This window comes from Varanus komodoensis, unplaced genomic scaffold (assembly GCF_004798865.1).
Source record: "Varanus komodoensis strain SLA01 unplaced genomic scaffold, ASM479886v1 scaffold23, whole genome shotgun sequence".
NCBI lineage: Eukaryota > Metazoa > Chordata > Lepidosauria > Squamata > Varanidae > Varanus > Varanus komodoensis.
Genome location: NW_025335627.1, coordinates 10,334,230 through 10,358,023, shown reverse-complemented (window position 1 = coordinate 10,358,023; position 23,794 = coordinate 10,334,230).

Below are 23,794 nucleotides of genomic sequence, written 5' to 3'. Positions count from 1 at the left end.
GGCAAGGAGCCCCACTGACGGGATAGGACAGGATGGAGAGTAGGAGCTGATTTCTGTCAACACGGCTGAGCAAACTCATGCCCCTTCTCCCCCGCTGAGGACACAATCCCAATCGCCTCCCCTCACTCTGATGTGGCTGCGGACAGCCATGGCCGTTGAGAGGCATACCAGCACCTGCTTTGCTGAATGTGCTCGGCATGCATCCCGAGTGAAGCCGGCTGGGGTCCCTTTCCTTGCTTGCACCACAAGGCTGCTGTGACGCATGGCGGCCAGGCTGGAGCACAGGGTTTCTCAGCCACTGTGGGCAGGAATGGAGCCTGTTGCTGCCAAGTCTGTGGAAGAGCCCATGAGAGCCTCCTAGATGTGAGAGTGGTTTTGTTTGCTAGCTGCTCTCCCCTCATAACTCTGTTCCTGGTGGGACAGCAGGGCAGAGCAATGCAGCAAAGTCAGGTTAATCCAAGACAGCAAGTATGAAAGTTACTACAGTCTGCCGTTAAGAGGAAACAAGGTTCACAAGCCAACGTCAAACCATGGTTTCAGATGGTGTGGGTTTTTTTCTTCCAAACAAACCATGGTTACTTGGCTTGTGAGGGTCCATTGACATAAAACAAACCATAGTTTAGTGCACATGAGGGGAGCCTCTGCCCTGTGGAGGGCTGGTTTTGGTTTTGCAGCACTCAGCCTAACGTTCTGAGGGGCAAAGCGTCTTGGAACTCCCCAGTAGCTTCCTCTCACTTTCTTTGTGAAGGCACCATTTGCTGTCACAGCTCTATCCTGCCCAACCCTTCCTGCAACGTCTGCTCATTACAGCTGGCTTGCGGGGAGAGGGCTGCCTCCCATTTTCCTGGGCAGCCCCTGCAGGTGGCAGCTCAGGGCAATGGGAGAACAGTCCTTCTTCCCCAGAGCTCATTCATCACTTGACTCCTCAGTCTTCCAGGGCAGAGAGTAGAAACCCTGCCATAACTGGCTGCGTCCTACTGCCATTTCTTTGGGGCATACCTGGCTTCACCATCCTGAATGATGCATGGCTGCAGGGTGTTGCCAGAGGGTTCCCTCTGCACCACCCCTCCCAAACAGCCCTGACTGAAAGCTTTCTATACAAGGCAGTCAATCTCATGTAACTAATGTCAGTTTCCTCTCTGAGCATTAAACAGAGAATGCATCCTGCTTTTCCAGACAATAAGCTCTAGGTAGCACTGTGGTACAAAGGGATAGCACTCATACACACCAGGGAAAAGTGGGTTCTTTCACTTTAACAATTAAAGGCCATGTTTTCCCTACTCTAGAACACTTGCCCAGCATTCTGGAAAGCAAAACTGGATCTAAAGAATCCATAAAACATTGAGAGCAGGCAATGCCTTATGTAAAGAAAACCTGACAGTGTCTAGGGGCCATAGGGTTGTTCCTTGAACAGCTTTGCCTTTAAGTCACATATTGAAGATTGTAGTTTCAGAAAATTAGGGAACTATCCTGGAGGGAAAATGCAGCTTCTTCATTAATGAGTTGATATATTTCAGTTAATTGTATGGTTCTGATTAGGTGCTAAGAAGCTGTAGTGCTGGCTTGTAGGCATAGATTAGAATCGTATTGTGAATAAATAGATGCTTTATATTTTAATACAACAGATGTGCTGCTATGGTTACAAGACAGCTGGGATTTCTGTTCTGAAATATCCAGAGGCCTAGACCTTACAAAACATTTCCTTTGTGAAAGTTACCCACTCCAGCATTATGTGTCTTCAGTTTTAAAAGCAATAAACAAATCTTACGGTCTAACTTTGATTTCTACAGACTGCTTACTCCTGTGGCTTTCAAATTATGGACATATTTTAATGACCGATATTATAATCATGGAAGCATAATGTTTCCTCTTGGTTTAGGAAGATTTGGTTTCAGGATTGCAGTTCCTTGGGATTTAAACTGGCATTGCTTTGTTACCCCTCTGTGATGTCACCTCCACCGCATGTCCACTAAAATAGAAATGCCAGTGCAGTGTGAGGGAAAGCAGGACTCAGCATGTTTAAGTGGAAATGGGGAGGGTGGTCTAATAGCCCCCACCCCAGACAGCATCTTGGGAGTCATGGGACTGTTCAGACCCTGGAGACAGTGCTCTGCCCTTGGCACCAGGAGCTGAGCTCTGATTCACTCCCATACACAGCAGCTGGTGCAGAAAGAACCACACTGGGTGCTTCTCCAAGGAAGTCAGCCTCGGAGAGAGGGAGCTGGGGATGTTTTTGTCAGGCAGGCAGGGGTCTGGGGCTCCCAGGATATGAACCATCCTGACTGCACGCCAGCGTCCTACCAATCCCTCTCTAAAACACCTCAGGCAGGTGCTCCAAATGGGCCATCCACCTGAAGCACAGCGCAGGAGAGGCAGGACTGATACTAGGTGCTTGTAAGCTGCAGAGCTTTGGGGCTTACGAGCGTCGAGGGATGAGCAATCCGTAGGCTTGCTCCTTAGATATATTATAACCAGGCCTTTCAAAAGTGGCCACCTCATGCACACCCTCAAGCAGATTTAAGACCTCTGGCCATTAAATGCCATGTTAGCCACTGCGAAAACTGAATTTGGCCTTTTCCCCCCCCAGAACAAACTGTTAGGAAATGAACACAAAACAGCTATTTCAGAGCTAAAAAAAGAACAAATGTTTCCATTTCTTTGGTGTGTTTATAACTGGAAAAAATGTATTTGAGATGACTCTGTAGATAGAGGTGTGACTTTGTTATTCATGCTAACCACAAGCCTGAGTGGAGGAAGCAATCTTATGCCAAAATCCTTCATCTTTTTACCCTGCTCAGTGAGAAGAATATTTTTAACTGTGCTACACGGTGTGGAAGCCAGTTCAAAGTGAAACCGAAGAGCCACCAGCTGAGAAGGAAAAGGGTTGGCTGCTCAATTGGACACAAAGAGTGCTCATCAATGGCACCTTCTAGTGGGGTGTGGCAGAGCTCAGCCCTGGGCCCAGTGCTCTTCAACATCTTAATTAATGATTCAGATGAGGAAGTACAAGGAAAGATAATCAAATCTGCAAACAATACAAAACTGCATGAAATAGCAAACACCCTAGAAGACAGAATGAAGATCCAGGGTGACCACTGGCCTGAAAGCAACAAAATGAGATTCAGTAAGGACAAGTGTCAAGTCCTCCACCAGGTAAAAAGACACCAAAGGCATCAATACAAGATGGGGAATACGTGGCTCAACACAACTGAACAAGAAAAAGACCTTGGAGTAATTGTGACAATAGGCTAAACATGCGCCAACAATGCGATGCTGCTGCCAAAAGGGCAAATGCTATTTTGGGATGCATTAACAGAAGTATTACCTCCACATCACAAGAAGTAGTCATTCCTCTATACTCCTCACTAGTCAGACCTCACCTGGAATACTGTGTCCAGTTCTGGGCACCAAGATTTAAGAAAGATGGAGGAAAATTAGAAAGGGTCCACAGGAGGGCAACAAAAATTCTCCAGGGCTTGCACTCGAGGAGAGACTGAGGGAACTGGGCATGTTTAGCCTTGAGAAGAGAAGACTGAGGTGGGACATGATATCCCTCTATAAGGCTGTCACAAAGAGGAAGGTCAAGATCACTTCTTGCTGATGCCAGAGTATAGGGCACAGAATAATCAGTTCAAGCTGTGGCAATCCTGATTCAGGCTGGACATCAGGAAAAGCTTCCTCACTGTCAGAGCAATACAACAGTGGAACCAGCTGCCTAGAGAGGTGGTGGGCTCTCCCACACTAGAGACCTTCAGAAAGAGACTGGACAGCCACCTGAGCGGGGATGGTGTAACATGGTGTCCTGCAACAGCAGGGGTTGCCCCTCCCACCTCTTTCATGACTCTATGATTTGGTGGCAGCCCCACAATGCTGGCAGAATGCCAGATGCACCAGTGTCAAGACATATCCACTGAGGCATCGATTCAGACCTGACATTAGACTATTCCATTGCCAGGGGAAATAAATTGGCAAAATGGCCAAAGATGTTGGCAGGATGCTGGTAGCACCATGGAGACTCTTGCTTGGGCCAGACCCTAAACCCCTTCAGTTCAAGCAATGCCTCCTTCCAATAGAGGGACTTTGCCCCGACCCTGGACCTGGTGCGTAAAATCCCCTGTCATTGACTTCAGTAGGTGGAAAAAAATGGGCTGTTCCTGCACTGGTAGCTGCCCTGCCAAAGCTGCCCAGGCAGGGCACAGGATGTGCTGCAACCCGCCACCATCGCTGCCCTTCAGCAGCAGCATACAAGCCGCCTGTGGGGAGTGCCGCAGCTCAGCTGCTTGGGCAAAGGGCTGCATCTCTCTGTCCCTGTCATGCAGCTTAGAGCTCAGGATGGGGGACGCTGGGGATGGGAATGTATTTTCAGGCTGAATCCTTCTCTCCACACACAATTTTTGTGGGGTCATTCATTGTATGCAAAGGGGGGTTGTATTTGGTGACTTTGGGGGGCAGGCAGATTTTGACTGCTTTCAGTGTGGTGGGTATCATCACCAGTGACTGGCCACTGAGGGGGGATGTCTTAGAGTTTCCAGGGGTGCAATATTTTGTCTGTTTTCCATTGGGTTCTTCCTTGCCTAACCTAAACTGAGTGTGAGTGGATGCAGCAGCCATTCCACATATCTCTGGCCCAGGCAGATTCTGAGTGTAGGATTATACAGCTTAGGACCTGGCTACCTGAAGGATCACCTCCCGTATATATCTACCCACCCATTAAGATCTGGGCAGGAGCTCCTTCTAAAAGAACCATCCCTCAAGGAGGTGAGAGGGATGGGCCTCTTTTCTGGAATAAGCTCCCCAGAGAATGTGCCTGGCGCTAACATTATTCTCTTTTCAGCGCCAGGCAAAAACATTTCTCTTTACCAGGTAATTTAAGAACTGATTTTAACTTATTCAATACTAATTATGCAAATGGTTGTCCTTTTGACTTGCCTTATTTCTTAAATGGCCACTATGCTATTGTTGCTCTTTTATTATGATGCTTTTATAGTTTCCATGCTTTTAAGAATTGCAATGCGTTGCCTAGAATAGTTGATGGCCTACAAACATATAAATAATAAATAAATAAATAAATAAATCTGTTAAATAAATCTGTTACCATCTTAAGGGCTCACGAGGGAAGAAATTGTGTTCTCTTGCACAACTCTGTGCAAATGAGCTGATTCTTAACAAGTAACCTCATTGGGTGTGCCTTGCCTCCCTGGCACACAGAAAGCGACATGTTTCCAATTTGGCTGGCATGCTGGGAGTTTCACACAAACCATCTTTCTCGTGAACTGGCACGTGCAAACTTGGCTCTTCCTACTTTCCCGGGGACTGGAATTGTCTAAATAATAACAGTGTCACTTCCTACACCACTCACCTCCCCACTAGAATGAATGGCTAACATAAAGTGGGCTGCTGTGCCAAAGGATGCACCATGGGTTGGATCTAGGATGGCCATCCTGTGAAGGGAAGAGCTCCTCCCATTAATCCACAGGCGCCAAGCTAGTGGAAGCTCTGCCCTGGAGGAAGGGGGAAGAGGCCTTTGCACCAATTCACCCTCTTCTCTAATGTCCCCCACACTGTCCGGGGGCTCCTCCAGCAGTCCAGAGGAAATGTTCAGGAGTCACAAGGAGGCTAGAGGGGAAAGGGGGCACCAGCCAAAAACATGTCCTTCCTCTGGTGTAAGCAGATTTCCACCAACCATAAGTCTAGATCCAACTTAGTGGCTGCCGTTTGTAACATGCAACTTTCACCACTGCATATATGACTCATGATTTCTGGACCTCCTGTTACACCCAAAAGTTTGGGCTGGGACTCAAAATACCGCCTGCTGGTTTAGTAAAATCATCTCCCAGAACTGACTGCAGGTTTGACTCCGAGGTTTCATCCAGATTTGACTGCAGCAGCTCCCATTGCAAACCCAGGGTTTAAGCACAGTCATGCACTCTAGGACAAGCCATGCTTGGAGATTTCCTTCTAGATCACAGCTAGTACACAATGCAGTTGTCCAATCTTTACGGTGACCTTTGTAGAAGGGGCACATCGAGCACCAGCATCCTGGATCCACACTGACTTTCTTCAGCCTTTCATGCAAAGCAGTAGACAGTGAGTTGAATCCAGGGCTGGAGAACCTGTGATCCACCAGCTATTGTTGGACCTCAACTCCCATCAGCTTGAGTCAGCTCATGGCCAATGCTCAGGGGCAGGAAAGGCCTCAGGTCCTGCATCTGCTTTAATCAATAGAGCCCTAATTAATTTGGCCAGAGGCCACCTTCTCTGCATTCCATCACATTCCTTATCTCATATTTATCTTTTCTGTATGTCTTATTAGATAAGGCAGATTGACAAATGTCTTGGAGTCACAGGGAAACCAGTGTCATGTATGGGTTCTCACAGAATGGAATGCAAATTCTTTCTCTCCCCCTTTCCCCCTGCCTCATACAATACTGAATTATGGGAACAGAGAGCAAAAAAAACTATTTTCTCTGCCCCAATTAGTTGAAGGGGAAAGGACCCTTCCATCCAGTGGGTCATTCAGAGAACGTCAGCAAACAGTGGGAACAACAGGTCAATGTGCTAAAATACAAGGCTCTAATGACCTAATCTAACTTCTCCAGAGACCGCGAGATGATTGCAGTGTGAGACAGTGATGGGGAAACAAGGCCTAGCAATGACCTTCACGTGGCAGATCGTAGGCAGGCTGATTCATGGGGTCCCTAGCCTTCATCATAGCTAAATGCTACTTCTTCCAGGATTGCATGCCCCTGAATAGCAGCTGTTTCAGAAAAAGAACGGAAGGGGACTGCTATGCTCATAGCCTGCCTGCGGGCATCCGTGTAGGCCTTTGGCCATTTGAGGAATAAAATGGTAGACTAGACAGACCGATGGTCTCATCCAGCATGCCTCTTATGCTAAAAAGCAGTCCAGTTAATAAGATGCAGTTCAAATGGATGAGCTTGTGAGCAAGGGCTTGGAGCCACGCCTTTTTACCATGACAAGTCCTTAACTCTTCGTTCGCAGGCTTAGCAATGGGTTGAGTATATAATATTTAAAAGGTGTTGAAGGTTAATATTTAAAAGGTTTAATATTTAAAATGTTCCTCAGGATAATCCAGGTCTGCATCTACAGATGAATAACACTGCAAAATCTGCCTTGTGTGATTCTAACAGACTTTTGCAGCTTTTCCCATCCAGCCATCAAAATTGGATTGTGACAGATTTCTACGTATTTCTATCCCCATTTGTGCAAGTAAGAGACAGATTTTAAACTTTTTCATGAATGGGTTTGCACTGTTTTTATCATATTCACACGTAGCCCCAGACACAGCATATTCTCCTGGTAAAGGATTCCTGAAGGCCCTGGGGGAGTTTCCGGCTGACAAGACGGGTGCTCCTGTTGAGGCTCTGGTCGAACTATGGAATGGGGAGATGACCAGGGCTATTGACACGATCGCTCCTAAGCGTCCTCTCCCACCAGGCAGAGCCCGCTCTTCCCCTTGGTACACTCCTGAATTGAGGGCGATGAAGCAGGTTGGGAGACGGCTAGAGCGTAGGTGGAGGAAATCACGAGATGAATCTGACCGAACACACTTGAGAGCCCACTATCGGGCCTATGCTGTGGCGGTGAGGGCGGCGAAAAAGAGGTTTTTTTCCGCTTCCATTGCCTCCTCACAATGCCGTCCAGCGGAGCTTTTTCGAGTGGTGCATGGCCTGGTTAACCCAGGTCGGAAAGAAGACCTGGTTACACCCTCAAAGGCCCGCTGTGACGACTTTGCCAGGCATTTCAAGGAGAAAATCGCTCAGATTCGTCACGAGCTGGATTCCACTATTGATTCAGAGGTTTTTGGGGAGACGCCAATGCTACCGTCTGGTCCAGAATTATTGGATGAATTTCAGTTGTTGCGGCCCGATGATGTGGACAAGATGCTTGGACAAGTACGTCCCACCACTTGCCTATTGGACCCTTGCCCGTCTTGGTTAATAAAGAATTCCAAGCACGGGACTGGGATCTGGATCTTGGAAGTGGTTAACGCTTCTCTGAGGGAGGGTTGGGTGCCTGCCCCTTTAAAGGAGGCGGTAGTCCGACCGGTCCTGAAGAAGGCGTCACTGGATCCAGAGATGGCCACTAACTATAGACCTGTGGCCAACATCCCGTTTCTGGGCAAGGTGTTAGAGCGAGTGGTGGCGGGACAACTCCAAGCACTCTTGGATGAAACTGATTATCTGGACCCATTCAGTCCGGCTTCAGACCCGGGTACGGTACTGAATCTGCCTTGGTCGCCCTGTACGATGACCTGTGCAGGGAGAAGGACAGGGGGAGTGCGTCCCTGTTGGTTCTCCTGGACCTCTCAGCAGCTTTCGATACCATCGACCATGGTATCCTTCTGGATAGGCTTGCGGGATTGGGGGTCAGAGGCACTGCTTTGCAGTGGTTCCGCTCCTATCTCAACGGCCGGTTCCAGAAGGTGGTGCTGGGGGACTATGGCTCTGCGCCATGGCAGTTATGCCATGGAGTACCGCAGGGGTCCATTTTGTCCCCTTTGCTGTTTAACATCTACATGAAACCGCTGGGAGAGGTCATCAGGAGGTGTGGGCTGCGGAATCATCAGTACGCTGATGATACCCAGCTCTACCTCTCGTTTTCCACCAATCCAGGTGAGGCAGTGGCTGTACTGAACCGGTGCCTGGCCGAGGTAATGGGCTGGATGAGGGCCAATAAACTGAAGCTCAATCCAGACAAGACGGAGGTCCTGTTGGTTGGCGGATCGGGCTTCGGAGAGGGTGAAGTGACCCTTGCCCTGAACGGGGTTGCACTCCCTCCTAGGGACAAGGTCCGCAGCTTGGGAGTGCTCCTCGACCCGGAGCTCTCACTGGAAGCTCAGGTAACAGCAGTGGCGAGGAGCGCTTTCCTCCAGCTTCGGCTGATTCATCAGCTGCGCCCCTACCTGGAGAACGACTGCCTGGCGACAGTGACACATGCACTGGTGACTTCCCGTCTTGACTTCTGTAACGCGCTCTACGTGGGGCTACCCTTGAAGACGGTCCGGATACTTCAGTTGGTTCAAAATAGAGCTGCCAGGCTGTTGACGGGGACTGGGCGTTATGGTCACATGACTCCAGTTCTCCGTCAGCTTCACTGGCTTCCCATTGAAGTCCGGGCCCAATTCAAGGTGTTGGTAATGACCTATAAAGCCCTAAACGGCTTGGGTCCTGGTTACCTGAAGGAGCGCTTACGTCCATATATGCCCAGCTGCCCCTTGAGATCAGCGGGAGAGGCCCTTCTCCGGGAACCCGCCGGGAAGGAAATTAGGAGAGTGGCTACTCGGAGGAGGGCTTTCTCTGCGGTGGCGCCCAACTTATGGAACACGCTCCCCAGAGAGGTCCGCCTGGCGCCGTCGTTATTTGCTTTTCGGCGCCAGGCGAAAACCTTTTTATTTAAGCGGTATTTTAACTGTTAGTATTAACTGATTTTATCTGTCCAGGGCGGCTTATTTTATATTGTATTTTTTGGATTTTTAATGTTTATATTAATTTATTGTTGTAAGCTGCCCCGAGGCTTCGGCGAATTGGGCGGCATAAAAATGTTTTAATAAATAAATAAAATAAAAATAAATAAATATCCTTACCACTTTTGTTCTCTCATTACTTGGTCCTTAGCTCTCCATATTCCCTACTTAACAAAGAATGTGTCATTCTCAACTTCGTGGGATTCAGTATTAACACTTTTTCCATTAGGATAATGTGATTTGCACAGATCTAATGGACACATTTTAAAATTATTGTTTCCAATTATTATTTTTCAAGCCCAATGTGTTGTGCAAACAGGGTCATGACTGTTCAGTCTCTTTACCCACGCTCACCCTGTTTTCCCCACTATGTGTATAGTATCTGTTTTCTTTCAGTAATGTATTTGCTTGACAAATACTGCTTACTGTGTTCCCTTTGAAATGTGCACAAATTGTGGTTCATAGAATAGACCTCATTGCTGAAAGGACAGGTGCTATGCCAGGAAAAACGGCAGAAGCCTATTGGCTGATCAGATCAAGAATACGACTCTTGGCAGAAGCTGCCACAAGAACCAAAGTTGGTACTCCCTTTCTCTCCTTCTTGCACAAGCACGTCCATTTTTGAAATTTGCATGAAGTCTTGCCACTCTTTTCGTAGCTTCAGGTAATTTGCATAAATAATCAACTGTTTTTTAAAACAAAATCTCATGTAAACTGTAGAGTGTTTTAAAAGTGGAAACTGGTATGCTGGCTCAACGTGCACCAAATCAAGGAGGTGGCAGTGGGGCGGGAAGCAGCGCAGAATCCAGAGGGTCCAGGCGGGAAAATCTATCTGATCCCTCCCACCCCAATGATTACTACAAATTCCTGGTTGTATCCACGTCTCCGTTACCTGCCGACTAGATATAGTCAGGTTTTAGTTGTCTTTTTTGCTGCATTTTCTTTTGTTTTCTGGTGAATTAGCAGGCCTAGCTTAGAGTGGTTGCCTTGTAATCTTGAAAACCTATCCAAGCCATATCAGGAAACCCGAGGTGAGATTCTGAGTACCAATCCCAAAAATCACCTGTGTGGCAACAATTTTCTTGCTGCTTCTGACTCTCTTCACAGTTGAACGCTGCTCTGTGAATGTCTAGGTAAACATGGAGAGACTTTGGAATTCCTAAAGCCTGGCATTCCCAAGCAGCAAATGCAGTGGCCGATTGTCCTGTGGGCATGAATGGATGCTTCATTGAGAGGTGAGGGAGAGGGGTCCTGGCTAAGGCTAGGCTACAACTCTTCTTCTTTCTAGATGCTGTCAGGACAAAAACAGCAAAAGCTCTGCCACAGTATTGCTGCAAAAACGTGACACCTTAAGGGCAGCTTTAGACTTAAGGTGAGATTCCTGATCTGATCAGGAATCCACATTGCAAGACTGGCTCCTGCGTACGCCTTAGAAATACTAATGCATGCTTGGCCTGTCCCGAGAGTTCTCTCTTTGGTGTTGTGTGTCTTAATCACATTCAGCCCTATTGCTTTCCTCTCATGTGCCCAGAGGGGTCTCATTCGGGACCATTGGTTGTGGTTTTATCAAACAAATCACGCCAACAAATAAATTTGCATCTAGCAAACTGCCTCTGTGGTTCCCCTGTCTCATCCTTCCTCCTTGTACAGATTCCATCTTTGCAGTCCCTCCAGGGCTACCTACATGCTGCCTGATTTCCTGTAGGTCTGAATCAACTGCACTGGGCTATGGGGCAACATATAAATGCAGTAATTAACTGGGTATTTTTTGAAATTGTATACTTCCAGTGGACTCTCTCTGGTTTTTCTTGTCAATGCAAAACCAAAAATTATGTATATGTATGTGTGTGTGTGTATATAATTACATAAAATGTTATGCAAGAAAATATGCTCCAAAATTACGTATCACGCAGATTTTTTTAACAATGTGGTGACATGGATAGGAAATAGATCGATCCACCACTAATGCAGTTTGGAGATTCTGCTGTGCTTTTATGATATATTTTTAATCTTTTGATTAAATTCTCAAACAATCTTCCCGTTTTTGTGCTGACCATCAAGGGCATGATGGGAGCAGCAGCCAGAGAACCCCCAGGGAGGCCAAGCCTTTGCAACCTGCAGGCCTTGCTAAGGGTGGGGGGCTGCTCAGCTGAGGAATGAATGGCCCTTGGGCAGGACTCTTTGGGGAGCTGCAAAGGTGAGGGTGTCCCTCATTTTCCCCACTCTCTTCTGTTCATATAACTCTTTGCTTGATCTGGCTGCCTGCTTGTCTGGTTGCAGGACTGTCAACCCAGGCAGGGCAGAGAGCCCAGAGCGAAGGGCTGCTGTGCCCCCGTGGCTGCTCCTGCCCCAGCGGCGGGACCAAGGAATGAGCTTTGCTCTGGGTGAGAGCCAGGTGGTTTGCAGCACTCCCGGTGTGCTGCGAGTGGGTTGGCCAGCCTGATGTCTTTTGGGTGAATGGGGGCCGGTGAGAAGCATGAAGTATAATCTGCAGTTGTGAGGGGCTGCTTGGGGCTGGCTGGTCGGATGAATGACGTCCGTGAGGTCTGAGTGGTTGAAGGTATGTGGGGAAGGTGGTGGGTGCTGACCGTGTGTGGAAGCTTGCAGTGAGGATGCTCTGGGAGAACTCAGAGACAGGGACCCAAGTCGGTGGTGCCACCATCCCCCAGACCCGGTGTAGAAGGAGATATGGAGGGGGGGTTAGGTCCTCATCATCATCATCATCATGACATTACATTGCTATACTGCCTGTAGCCGAAACTCCCAGGGCAGTTCACAACATTTAAGGCACCCATCCAGACCAAAACCAGGCCTGACCTTGCTTCACTTCCAAGATCAGGCAGGATCAGTCACTTCCGGTTATACAGGAGCTGGCCCCTGGAAACTGACTTAAGAGCAGAATGGGCTACAGGTGTTTTTGGTAGCTCATCCATTGAGCCCCCTGGCTCGCTGCTCTTTAATGCCAGTTTGGTCCTCAATAAACAGCATTCTGTCATGACTTGATTGTGGACGAGAAGGCTGATCTGGCAGTTATTGCTGAAACTTGAGTGGTTGAGTGAGGTGGGACTCACTTGACTCAGCTCTGCCCATTTGGGTACTTGGCCCAGCACCAGTAGAGGCTGGAGGGCCAGTGGAAAGCGCAGTGGCTGTGACTCACAGAATTTCCATTGCACTCACCAAGAACCACCCCCCCCCCCCCGCCTTGGAGCAGGCCTTGAGGGTTTGCAGCGGCTGCTGGGCCATAGAGACAGGTGGGGGATATTGTGCACCCACCTTGCTTCCCAGCAATTCCCCAGCCAAGCTGGCAGATGTGGTCTCGAGACTGGTGTTAGAGGAAACCCAGGTGACATTTCTTTCCATGCTGAGGCTCCCTTGGAAGAGCCAGCTCAGGACTCCACGGCCTCTATGACTACCATGGAGCTGTCTCAGTCTGCCATTGTCCAAACCATGAAGCAGGACACAGCCTTGAGATGAGTAGCCTGAAAATTAGGAGCAGTGGGCCCAAATAACCCCATTCTAATGAACAGAATATTTTCTGGTGAGATTCGAACTTGCAACGAGGGTGAGGGGTCATTACGATGGTCCACCCCAGGAAACTGATGGAATCCAATGAATTTTTGAAATCTCTCAGGAGTTTTCCAGTGGAATGAGCTGGAGGTCCATTTGAGGCCCTAGTCTTAACTGTGAAATGCTTGTATGCATTGCACCATCACCTTGATTGCACCCAAGCACCCTCTTTGCGGCTACAGAGCCAGCTCTGCCGCTTGGTCTGCTCCTCACTAAGAACCACTGTGACCTTTTTGCATTGCACTTTGGGGACCAACTTGCTTATCTGCACAGTGAACTTCATAAGATTGTTAGCACAGATCCTGTTGAGGTGGCTGACATCACCGTCTGCCTGATTTTGTGTGATGGTTTCAGTTGCCGTAGCTTGATGGCACTGACAAGGTGTTTGTAGCAAAGCAACTGGCCACATGCCCCCCGTTCTTCCACTCCTGGCTAATAAGAGCTAGCCGAAGGGGTACAACTGGGTGGACTTAGGAAGCGGCAGATACCTCTCAGTGTCGAGAGGCTTTTTCCACTGTTCTTGAGGAAGCGGTAGAGTGATCACTCCTGAAAAACCCCATTAAACCCAGTCGTATTTGATAACGACTGCCCAGTAGCAAATACTGCCTCCCCACCCCCTTAGGGAAGATGCTTGAGAGGGGATAGAAGCGCAAGGGCAGGCGTTTTTGTAAGCACTTGTTGTCACAGTCCGTTTCAGTCTAGGTTTTGGCCTGGTTATGGGGCTGAATCAGCTTTCGTTGCCTTGAAGGGAGGGAGGCGGGAGGACAACCCTGCTCCTTCTGCTTGCTCTCGCACCAGCTTTGCAGACCACTGGCCATGGCATCCACCTGGATTGACTCTGCGGACTGAGCAGAGGCACTGTGCTGCAGTGGTGCAGGTCTTTCCTGCAGGGTGATTTCAGGGACTCCCGTTGGGTGACTGACTCTTCCTGAGCCTGTGGCTGTGGGGTTCTCCAGGGCACCGTCTGGTCCCCGGTCTTGGTTAGCATGTACAGGATGCCTGGAGCGGCCACTAGGGAATTAGACCCCAGTGCCATCAGTCTGCTGATGATATGCAGCCTTAGCTCCCTGTGACATGTGAATCAGTTGAGGCTGTGCAAGCTTCGGATGAGTGTCAGGACTCAGTGCTAGTGTTGCGATGAAGCTCTGAAGAATCTGCCCCGCTTCCATTAGTGGAGTCCCTCTTGCACTTGCCCCTGTCTTCGAAAGCGAGTCAAGCCAAAAGAAAGTCCATGAATGCTCTCAGAACCTTGACTGTGCAACTGGTAACCTTCTCCCATGTGCAGCACAAGCAATGGTTGCAAATCACATTCACAGAAGAGGGACACCACACGCAAGGGTCCTTGAGAGCACCATGTGGATGTTCAGCATGCTCACCAGGAAGTCAGACTCACAGTCATGAGAAAGCAGATCAGAGCCCAGTGAGCTGAGTCTGGGAAATCCAGGGGATGGCTACCTCCAAAACAGATTCCTTACACATCCCTGCTCAATGGTGGGCTGGTTGAGGGATAGTAAATTGAAGGTGCATCCTGGCAAGATGAAAGTCCTGGGGGTGAGAAGTCCCCAAGTCCAGGAGACAGGCTTATTGTCTATTCTGGGCAGGGGTTGCACTCTCTTTGACAGGTCAAAGCTGGCACCTCAGAGCACCATTTCTGATCTTCAGCTGGTTCACCAGCAGTGGCCTCTCCTGGACAGGGATAGCTTGGGCACAGCAAAACAAGCACTGGCTGCTGGAAGTGAGAAAGGTGGCTGCTTTGCGTGCACGTTCTCAAGGCTGCTGGCTGGTCTTCAGAAGAAGCAGCAGCAGCACAGTGTGGGGGTGAGGGTGCGGCATGGGATGTGGGCCATCTTGAGACACGTTTCTGGTGACGCTTGTCTTGAGGCCAGGCCACCAGGTGGGCAGGCAGTCCCTGGGAACAACCAAGATGTACAGCTGGGGCTAAGGGACTTGGAAGAGAGGGCTTTCTCAGGCACAGATGCCGAGGCATGCAGGGCCCTTGATCCCATGACCCCTCATCAGCAGAGGACAGCCCAGTTAGAGGAGCGGCGTCCAGGGAGGAGACATTTTCAGAAGTCCCCTCCAAAAGCGATGAGGCCCAGGCATGCTCATAAGGAGGGTTTCTGGAGGTGAATACTAGATTAGGTTCCACGAACCACTCTGTGCATGCTCAGAGATTTATTCTGGGTGTTGGAGCATCTGGGAAATGCTTTGGGCAATGAGGAACATTTTGCAAGAAAGGTCTGTGGCCTTGGACATGCAAAGGGAGGAACGCCATCTCGCTACCTGGTAACCTCAAGACTGGAATACTACATCGTGCAGTATGAGGGGCTGCCTTTGAAGCTGTCCTAGAAGCTGGAGCAATGGAGAATGCTGCACCCCCTTGTCAGTAGGCAGTCCTTTTGCTGAGGAAACTGCACTGGCTGCCTGTTCACAGCCAGGCCAGGTCTAACATTTTAGTACTAGTGTATAAAAGCCCTAAACAATTTGCAGTCAGGATCCCTGACAAAGTGCCTCCTCCTTTACTGGCCTGGCTCATGGAACGGCATGTCCCTGGTGGTACCACACTGGACCTACGGTTTGCTTGGAGTCCAACCAAAGAAGAGTCCTCTGCATAGAGAGCCTCCATGTCTGCAGAGCTCCCTGCCTCTGAAGGTCAGGCAGGTACCAACAGCTGGGGTTGGGATGATTCCTAGTGGAATCTGTCCCTCCAGTAGTTGCGGACTTCCTTGCATGCTCTTCCCAGGCTTGCAAAGTGAGCTGAGCTGAGCTGAGAGAAAGCTCACGAATGCTCATGGGACAGAGCTTGTGCAACAGGCAACCTTCCTCCACATCGGGTGCAGCTGCTACGCTGCCAGCGGTTGTGTGGGGCTCTATTCCTGCAGAGCTCTGTGTGGCCAACCTTCTTGTCTGCCCCAGTCCACAAGGCACAGAAGAGGGACGCCGTTTGCATGGCGCAGGGAGCTTGATTCCGGGCAAGCGCTCGGCCAGTGCTGGGTGCACTCCCCGGGCCCTTGGGCTTCGCATGCATCCCTACAAGCCTCGTATCATTTTGAACACCTCTGGAAACTCTCCTGCCCCAGGAAGCTTTCCTGATCTAAATAGATACAGTTTTATTGATGCTGCTTGCTGGTCTTGTCTTTAATATCATGTTTTATTATTTTACTTGTTATTACTTTTTATTGGTCACATTTCCAAAGTCCCCAAGCAGGAATATGCAACTCTATATAAATCTTCTCAATAAATAAATAAATAAAAATATTTTTGACCGCTTTATTTCTTGTTTGGATAATTTTATTGTCTTGGAGTTTTTAAATGATTGCAACCAGTCTGAGGGCATCTGCCAGTTGAGCGGAATCTCATTTTAATGTATTAATTAAAACAAGTCTGCATTATTTGCTTCCCTCTTTTCAGTCCTACATTGACCACCATGGCCAAGGACGTATATCGGTCCTTTGAACAATGCAGCGATTCTACATTAATCTCTCTCTCTCTCCCCCCCCCCCCCCAGTTTAAACATCTGACCTGGATATAAATAGCACAGGAAAGGGCATAATGCTATACATGGATAGACAGAGAAAAAGTGCCAAACTCCCAGCATTCTCCAAGTAGCTGTGGTGTCTAGAGAATGCTGGGAGTTGTAGGACTAAATACACATAAGACTGCACCTTCAGAAAGCTGTGTGGTGCTTTCAGTTGCATAGTTACACATTCAGAGAGAGAGAGAGAGAATCAGACAAAAACATCTGTGAACCTGTTACTGAGAGTCGACAGGTTATGCAAACAGGAGCTGCGGGGAAATGTCAGTTGGGTAAAAGCAGTGTTGTTTTCCTATTGTTGTGGCTTTATGTGGTGCTGATGACACAGGGAGATTACACGAAGCAGCCTAAACCTCCGGAGCTATCTCATGAAATCGCCACCAGCAGTGGAAGGAAACATGTGGGCGTGACCTGTAATACTGTGGTGATGATGATGAGGAGGAGGAGGAGGAGAAGGAGAAAAGCTCTCAGATCATCATTAATCAGAAAATAAAGTTTGCAAGTTGTAATTGATAGGCACTGATAATCGTCACCTCCGTTGAACTGGAGTGGAAGTGAAGTGGTGCAGTGTGCCGTCTCCTGGTCTCACTGGGATCAAATAAAACAGGGGAGACTCATGAAAGGAGGTGTGCGCGCCTGTATGGACACACGTGTGCCACCCCTGTTCTTCACGCCAAGTAAGACTGATGGGTTGGATCACAATTAGTTACACTTCAAGTAGACCCCACTGCTCAAGGCTACCTTAAATCCTATTTCTTTTAGTGGAGTAAATCTTAGTAAGCGGAAGTATGCATTGGCATGTTGAGTAAAACCTCTCCCTGCCATGTTTGGATTATGCAAGTCCTGCATGTTTGAAAGTTCCCCTGAACGCTGTGCAGAAAGCTGCTGCTGCTGCTGCTGCTGCTGCTGCTGCTGCTGCTGCTGCTGCTGGTGATGCCAGAAGACGAGCAGGGAGGAAATGGGTGAACTAAGTGCTCCAAGGGGTTCCACTGCACAGCCATTCACTGATCCCCATTTTGCTGCTGGTGCAGTTTTACAACTTGCAAATACAATGATTGCCACTGAGGCTTAGATCTCTTCTGATTTGGGCTGTCCAGATGCCAAAAGATCTAGTGTCTGCCTTAGCGCTAATGTTTGGCTTTTCAGTCATTTTGTGCAAAGAGGCATGTTTAGATAGTTAGCACATGAGCTGAAGTGTGTCCCCCAGGCCACCTTTATCCCCATCTGGTGGCTGTAAGATCTAGCTGGACCTGTCTTGCACAGGACAAAAATAGTGCCTTAGGTTTCATCTCTGCTTACTCCGCAGGCTTCAATTTGTGTCCAGAACTGGGGGTTTTCAATTCATTTGGAAACTTTTTGCAAAGAAATTTGGCAAGGATAAAGAAGGGGTGTTGGGAGATGCCACTCCTTTTCTGCCCTAGCTATAACCAAGGTTGAGGGATGATGGGACATGCAATCCAGCAACATATGGAGGGCCACATGCACCCCACTGAAGGCAGTGACCATGAGCAGAGTTTTTTTCTTTCCCCTACTCAGAAGGAAGAAACCCTTCTTAGACATGCATAGACTTGCATCTCCCCACCTGCTCCCTTTTCCTTGTTTGGTGCTTATGGACTGCCGTGCACCGTCCTTTCCTGCAATCTGTGACATATTAAGGTGGCCGCTTGCCCATGTTACCCCAAGGAATGGGAATGTGAGGCCTTCGAGATGTGGTTGGACTGCAAGTCCTAGCATCTCTCATCATTGGCTGTTCTGGCCACACTTTCCTCACCCCTCTGTAGAGCTCACAGTGCAGGCTGCAACCTGAGCCATGCTTACTGGAGCGAAGGTCCAACTATAGTCACTGGGACTTACTTCTGGGATTCCTTCACCTGCAAGAAAAGCGACAGCTGCTGTAAAGTTCAGCTGAGGGTGTAGGAGGATGTGATTTAGAAGCACGCCTGAGTTCAGCTGCCAGAACTTGCATTTCCTCTCTGGTGGGCTCTTTGTTTACCACTTTAAAGCCTCTGACCATAATTGCTACAATCTCAGCCATGGTGTTTTTCTTCTCCATTTGTTGCTTAAAATTGTTTAAGGCGGTGTGCAGTGTGAAAAGTTATACAAACAGTTCCTTTCAGAGCTCACCCCAGAAACCACGTGTGAATTTCTTCTCACTGAAATAGTCAGCAGGATTTTCAGTAGCCTGACCAATGCTTGCAAGTAGCTTTGTGGGGTAAGAGAAAGACCATGATGTTGGTCTCGGAGGCTCCGATCACATTGGCAGCATCATTTGGGGAAGGAAAACCGTCAGTTTATTAGTAATAATAAAACCTTTATTGTCCTTGCTTTATTATCCTTTCTTCTCATACCAAGTTCTTCTTTATTTTGGACATATTTCACACTTAAAGTGCACTGGGTGAAAACAACATGATTACTCAGCAGTGGAGCATGGCTTGTCATTGAACCATACAGTTTTGTTGAAATGGTATGTTGTTTCAACCCAGTTGAACAACCCACAAACAACCCCTTAACTATGAACAACCCATTGCAAGAACTCATGGGTTGTTGCTGGGGTGTGAACAGTGAGTTGTTCCCCACACTTTCTTGGCTGGGTTCAGACAATACGATGACCTTTGTTTCAACAGCCCACTTTTTAATGATAACCCACATTTAAGCCACCCTCATTCTGTGAGTTTAATTACTGTGTTGTCTGAACTTCATTTTCATGCCTCTTTCACACATTAAATTAGAAAGAAATAGGCTGTGTAACCGAGATGCCCTCCAAATCCCCGCTGTTACATTCCTGCATTGACAATGCCATGCAGCCCCATCTGCTACCTCTGCATGCAAAGAGTGCATCCAAAATGGTGCTGGCTAAATATCCTTTTCCATCACCAGAGTGCAGCTTGCAGAAATGTCTCCAAAGCTAAGGGCCAAAGCAGACAAAACGTGTGAGTGCATCTTGTGCCTTTCATTCCGTTTCCCTTTTTTGGCTAAGAACAGCCATAATTGGGGAGGAAGGGTGGAATTTGGGCACAGGCACTGGCACGGGTCAACGCTGGTCCAACCGCCCCAGGATAAGCCAGGGCAGGAGGCACCCCAGCAAGGGCCCCTTCCCTGGCTGCAGCACGCGTGGCTTGCGGATCAGGCCGGCCTCACCGCCTGCGCAACGATCCTGGGCGCCGGATGCTCAGACTCCTCCGCGGTGTTTCAGCCCCTGCTGCCGGCTGGCTTCCTCTTCTCCACACACCTTCCCAGTTGGACGCTCTTAATGGCACTTTTCACTCCGATGAGGCTGCCTTTCTGCCTCCATCTGGCTGTGACTCCTGGTGATCACAACCACCATCTTGGCAGTCCTCCCTCCTGTCTATCAGGCTCCTGCGGGTTTCTCAGTGGCTTTTTGTAATTCTGTAGCAATTAATGAACTTCTGTATTTGAAGTGTTTCCTTGCCACTTGCCCCATCAGCACCAGTCTACACCTTCCCTTTTATTATGGGTGAAGCAATATTTATTGAGTTGATTTATATCCCACCTTTTTCTTTTTTAAAGAGCTCAGAGCAGCTTGCATCATTCTCCTGCTCTCCATCTTATCTCTACAACAACCCTGTGAGGAGGGTCAGGCTGAGTGTCTACATCTCGCTCAAAGTCACCCGGTGGGCTCCATGGACTAGACACCGGGTCGCCTGAGCCCTGGCCCTGCACTCCTAACCACTGCACCACACTGGTTCCCAGATAGGAGGAACAGGGTCGGAAGACTTCACAAGCGTTGCAGTAGCACGTTCAAGTCTCCACTGGCACTTGGCTGTAAGTGGCACTTACAAGACATCCAAATAGGAAGCTTTGATTAATTTTCTTGAATATTTCAACTGTCAAAGAGAGCTTGTAAGTGGCTGTAAGTCACTCGGCTTTTCCTCGATGGCACAGCACAGACTTCCCCAACTCAGGGGTCTTCAGATGTGTTGCAAGTGTTGCCTACAGTCACAAGGCTTATATGATGGGGCTGGCAGTGCAACGCTTCTGGTGGGCACCAGGCTAGGGAAGGAGATGAGAAGTATTGACATCTTCACGCCAGAACATTTACATTTGCATTCATGTTTTACAAAAGACTATCTTGAGCTTTTAGCTTGGTCTACCTGGCAGAACCTAAGCGACTGGCTTTCTCATTCTTCCAATGTGTCACTAGAACATTTCTAGGAATGGCCCATTCACCTCCGTGCACAAAGCAGAACAGACTCACAGGTCAGCAATATGTCCAAACCGTGGTGCAGCTTTCACGAAGGCACTGTGTGCCGACCGGCTGATCACCGCACCAGGAGGAACGGCTTGCAACAGGAACTGCTCTAGAATGGGCTTCTGGCTGGTCTGAACAAGCTTCCCACTCTGACCACTGGCCATGGAGCATTTCAATTCAAAACAGTGAGAAACAGGAAAGCAGGTTTTCCACTCTTGGTTAGCTTGCTTGGGAGCACAGGAAGCTGCCTTCACCTGAGTCGGACCTTTCGGCCATCTAGCCCAGTCTAGTCAGCACAGACTGGCCACCACAGCACGAGGCAGGAGATATCCTGGAAGCTTCGCCCTGCAGCAGAGGCACTCTGCCACTGAGCTGTGGTGCTTCCTGGTTCTCAATCTGAACTCACAAGCAGTTTCTGGCAATCTGGCAACTACGCATAAGCCTCCTACGCATCTCTTGGAATGAGCAGCTTGCACTCGCTTCAATTTACAAGCAGGATATGTGCAGATGAGCATGATTTGCTTTTCACCTGGCAGTGCTTTTAAAAGATAAGTCCAGTTTAGATTTCGGTCCGTTTTGTTTGGCAGCGCCTTGTGTTCTATTCATTTTCCAAAATGGGAAGGTGTTTGTTATGGAGACTCCTGACACTAAAGCTCACACACTTAATGACTACCTAATTTTGTGCCTTTCGCTTTCTCTAGTGGTGAACAGTTCAAACTGGCCTTTCGCAGCATCTGCTGGAAGTGGACAATCAAAAGAACGTTTACCGTTTATTCAGGCACCCAGGAAATACATGTGGCATGTAGGCAGCCCCTGAAGGGGCTACCAAGATGGAGTCTGCACAAGACGCTTTTATGAGCTATTAGTTACATATGCAGCTTGGAGGAGGGGTGGCAGATCTGGTGGGAGATCATGCACATCAGAAGAAAACAAAAGGATTGGATGGGACTAAGACAATACAAAGAGAAGCAAATTCAGGAAAGGCAGACATTAGCTTGTGTAAGGTCTCCCCACCCCACAGAAGACCTTGCAGGACAGACTCATTGACATTTCTAAGGTGTACATGGGAAGCAGGACTTGTAACATGGATTCCTGATCAGAGCAGGAATCCCAACTTAAGTCTAAAGCTGCTCTTACAGGCTTTCAGCGGCCATATTATGGCAGAGCTTTTGCTCATTTGTCCTGACACTGCTTACACCAGTCAACAGTCACGGGGGCATTTGGTTGGGAGGCCTCTGCTGCACTCACTCCCCGCTTGTGCCCTTTCCAAGGCTGTGCATTAACCCTTGTGTGAGCAAAACCCTGGACCAGACAGACTTCGGGGCTGATCCAGCATGGCTGTTATGCACTTCTGTTCCATTGTTACCTCTGGCTGAACAGGTGGTTTAGGTTTTGAACCAGTACAAAAACCTGCCAGAGCTGTTTGCATGCCGCAAGAATGCAAAATAATGTGGTGTCATCAGCAAACCTGGCCTTTTCACAGCTGGCTCTATAGCATGGGTCCTCAAGCTACGGCCCGTGGGCCGCATTTGTCCCACCATGCCCATTTATCCAGCCCGCCTCAGAGGTTTTGGACTCCCTGCGCCCGCGTGCGCTCGCCACTGCCTCGCCACGCGGGCAGCGAGGTGGCGGCTTGCTTGCTTGGAGATGGTTTTGCACTCACTGGGAGATCTCCAAGCGAGCAAGCCGCTGCCACACACGCCCTCCACCGCCTCGCGCACTCCCACCGTGGCCTCACCAGCCCATGCCTGCGCCTCACCAGCTTGCGCCCATCGCCGTCACCTTTCAACTGGCCCCCTGTTGAAGAAGTGTGAGGTCTCCTGCTCTATAGCATGGGAAGCAATGATTCTCAAGCCGTGTTTAGCTTAGTGCAGAACTAACCCCTGTTCCAAGCCAGAGAGGTTTGGCAAACAGCATGGCTGAGCAAATGCTGCACATGCCAGTGCATGAAGAAGCATTCAGCCCCCTCATCGTGCTGCTCTTGAATGGCGGAAACCATGCCACTCCTGCACAGCTGCTGCAAACGTCTTGGGAAAAGCAGCGGCTGGTAACAGAACCTGAAAGCGCACCGGCGGCATGGCAAGCCTTGTTCGGCACGCAGCAGAGGACAGGGTGATGCCGAGCCCACAAAGAGATCCACTGCGCGGAAGCAATAAACCAGGAATATACTGCCCCCTGCACCCCGCCATGAAGACTAGCAAATAAAAATGATTGAAGGGAGGTAGGCTGCTCAAGGACATCACACTGAGGCAGCACAGTGGGGGAGCAGGGCGGGAAATGGATTGTTGGGATATGCGTATACCCAGTGAATAATGCATTATGCTCCCAGAGACTAGAATCACTCCAGGAAGAATGGACCAGGCTGGATTTCCCAAAGCACCAAAGACAGGAACAGCGCCACCCCCTGGCTGGAAGACTTCCTCACATAGACAACCGTGGACTATGCAGGGCAAGAAAGATGGACCTTTGCCTTTAATTGCATCACACATTCCAGTATTGACGCTCTCCCACAACAGTCAGAGGGCTTTAACAGTGCTTTTCCGTGGTGTGAGGGTGCTCCGTGCAGCCGGTGCCAAAGCTGTTCTGGCTGTGGAAGCCCGTCCTGCAATGCCACCTCCCTTTTGCATTGTCTTTCTTACAGCTCCTGGCTGTGTGCCAAGAATGCAGGGCCACCATGGTGTAGGTGGATCAGAAGTGGGCTGCCATCGGTTGTCCCACCGAATCGGGCTAATCACATCTCGACCACATGACTCAATTCCGCTGCAAGTGATGCTTCAGCAGCAACAATGCAAAAGGGATGATCGCCCTGCATGTGACAGGCCTGCGATGAGGCTGGGAGAGCTGTTCAGCTCGTTACCACTCCCAGGAAACCATATGATCTAAACAACCGACATGTATCGTGTTAAGCCTTTTGCAGTTACAATTGCAATTAAATATGCTCTCTCTAGGTATGTGACGGGCCACATACAGTGGTAAGAAAATAAAATGTAATCTC